Below are 3406 nucleotides of genomic sequence, written 5' to 3'. Positions count from 1 at the left end.
CACAGATGATTTGAGTAGATATGGGTATATCTACTTAATGAAACATAAGTCTGAAACATTTGAAAAGTTCAAAGAATTTCAGAGTGAAGTTGAAAATCATCGTAACAAGAAAATAAAGTTTCTACGATCTGATTGTGGAGGAGAATATTTGAGTTACGAGTTTGGTCTACATTTGAAACAATGCAGAATAGTTTCACAACTCACGCCACCCGGAACACCACAATGTAATGGTGTGTCCGAACATCGTAATCATACTTTACTAGATATGGTGCGATCTATGATGTCTCTTAATGATTTACCGCTATCATTTTGGGGTTATGCTTTAGAGACGGCTACATTCACGTTAAATAGGGCACCATCAAAATCCGTTGAGACGACGCCTTATGAACTGTGGTTTGGCAAGAAACCAAAGTTGTCGTTTCTTAAAGTTTGGGGCTGCGATATTTATGTGAAAAAGCTTCAACCTAATAAGCTCGAAACCAAATTGGAGAAATGTGTCTTCATAGGATACCCAAAGGAAACTGTTGGGTACACCTTCTACCACAGATCCGAAGGCAAGACCTTTGTTTCCAAGAATGGATCCTTTCTAGAGAAGGAGTTTCTCTCGAAAGAAGTGAGTGGGAGGAAAGTAGAACTTGATGAGGTAAATGTACCTGCTCCCTTATTGGAAAATAGTTCATCACAGAAACCGTTTCCTGTCACGACTACACCAATTAGTGAGGAAGTTAATGATGTTGATCATGAAACTTCAGATCAAGTTACTACCAAACTTCATAGGTCAACCAGAGTAAGATCCGCACTAGAGTGGTACGGTAATCCTATTCTAGAGGTCATGTTACTTGACCATGACGAACCTACGAACTATGAGGAAGCGATGATGAGCCCAGATTCCAAAAAATGGCTTGAGGCCATGAAATCTGAGATGGGATCCATGTATGAGAACAAAGTATGGACTTTGGTTGACTTGCTGGATGATTGGTAAGCCATCGAGAATAAATGGATCTTCAAAAAGAAGACTAGCGCTGATGGTAATGTTACTGTCTACAAAGCTTGACTTGTTGCGAAAGGTTTTCGACAAGTTCAAGGGGTTGACTACGATGAGACTTTCTCACCCGTAGCGATGCTTAAGTCTGTCCAAATCATGTTAGCAATTGTTGCATTTTATGATTATGAAATTTGGCAAATGGATGTCAAAACTGCATTCCTGAATGGATTTCTGGAAGAAGAGTTGTATATGATGCAACCAGAAGGTTTTGTCGATCCAAAGGATGCTAACAAAGTGTGCAAGCTCCAGCGATCCATTTATGGACTGGTGCAAGCCTCTCGGAGTTGGAATAAACGTTTTGATAGTGTGATCAAAGCATATGGTTTTATACAGACTTTTGGAGAAGCCTGTATTTACAAGAAAGTGAGTGGGAGCTTTGTAGCATTTCTAATATTATGTGTGGACGACATATTATTGATTGGAAATGATATAGAAATTCTGGATAGCATAAAAGGATACTTGAATAAAAGTTTTTCAATGAAAGACCTCAGTGAAGCTGCTTATATATTGGGCATCAAGATCTATGGAGATAGATCAAGACGCTTAATTGGACTTTCACAAAGTGCATACCTTGATAAAGTTTTGAAAAAGTTCAAAATGGATCAAGCAAAGAAAGGGTTCTTGCCTGTAATACAAGGTGTGAAATTGAGTCAGACTCAATGCCCGACCACTGCAGAAGATAGAGAGAAAATGAAAGAAGTTCCCTATGCTTCAGCCATAGGCCCTATCATGTATGCAATGTTGTGTACTAGACCTGATGTGTGCCTTGCTATTAGTTTAGCAAGGAGGTACCAAAGTAATCCAGGAGTGGATCACTGGACAACAGTCAAGAACATCCTGAAATACCTGAAAAGGACTAAGGAAATGTTTCTCGTTTATGGAGGTGACAAAGATCTAGTCGTAAATGGTTACGTCGATGCAAGCTTTGACACTGATCCGAACGATTCTAAATCGCAAATCGGGTACGTCTTTATATTGAACGGTGGAGCTGTCAGTTGGTGCAGTTCTAAACAAAGCATCATGGCGGGATCTACATGTGAAGCGGAGTACATAGCTGCTTCGGAAGCAGCAAATGAAGGAGTTTGGATGAAGAAGTTCATATACGATCTAGGTGTCATACCTAGTGCATCGGGTCCAATGAAAATCTTTTGTGACAATACTGGTGCAATTGCCTTGGCAAAGGAATCCAGATTTCACAAGAGAACCAAGCACATCAAGAGACGCTTCAATTCCATCCGGGACCAAGTCCAGGTGGGACACATAGAGATTTGCAAGATACATACGGATCTGAATGTTGCAGACCCGTTGACTAAGCCTCTTCCACAAGCAAAACATGATCATCACCAAGGCTCCATGGGTGTTAGAATCATTACTGTGTAATCTAGATTATTGACTCTAGTGCAAGTGGGAGACTGAAGGAAATATGCCCTAGAGGCAATAATAAAGTTATTATTTATTTCCTTATATCATGATAAATGTTTATTATTCATGCTAGAATTGTATTAACCAGAAACATAATACATGTGTGAATACATAGACAAACAGAGTGTCACTAGTATGCCTCTACTTGACTAGCTCGTGAATCAAAGATGGTTAAGTTTCCTAACCATAGACATGAGTTGTCATTTGATTAACGGGATCACATCATTAGGAGAATGATGTGATTGACTTGACCCATTCCGTTAGCTTAGCACTTGATCGTTTAGTATGTTGCTATTGCTTTCTTCATGACTTATACATGTTCCTATGACTATGAGATTATGTAACTCCCGTTTACCAGAGGAACACTTTGTGTGCTACCAAACATCACAACATAACTGGGTGATTATAAAGGTGTTGTACAGGTGTCTCCGAAGGTACTTGTTAAGTTGATGTATTTCGAGATTAGGATTTGTCACTCCGATTGTCGGAGAGGTATCTCTGGGCCCTCTCGGTAATGCACATCACTATAAGCCTTGCAAGCAATGTAGCTAATGAGTTAGTTACGGGATGATGCATTACGTAACGAGTAAAGGGACTTGCCGGTAACGAGATTGAACTAGGTATTGAGATACCGACGATCGAATCTCGGGCAAGTAACATACCGATGACAAAGGGAACAACGTATGTTGTTATGTGGTTTGACCGATAAAGATCTTTGTAGAATATGTAGGAGCCAATATGAGCATCCAGGTTCCGCTATTGGTTATTGACCGGAGACGTGTCTCAGTCATGTCTACATAGTTCTCGAACCTGTAGGGTCCGCACGCTTAAAGTTAGATGACGGTTATATTATTAGTTTATGTATTTTGATATACCGAAGGTAGTTCGGAGTCCCGGATGTGATCACGAACATGACGAGGAGTCTCAAAATGGTCGAGA

Source organism: Triticum aestivum, chromosome 7B, assembly GCF_018294505.1.
Source record: "Triticum aestivum cultivar Chinese Spring chromosome 7B, IWGSC CS RefSeq v2.1, whole genome shotgun sequence".
In the NCBI taxonomy this organism is placed as follows: Eukaryota; Viridiplantae; Streptophyta; class Magnoliopsida; order Poales; family Poaceae; genus Triticum; species Triticum aestivum.
The sequence above is the reverse complement of the archived record's forward strand: the minus strand, read 5'-3'. Positions refer to the sequence as shown.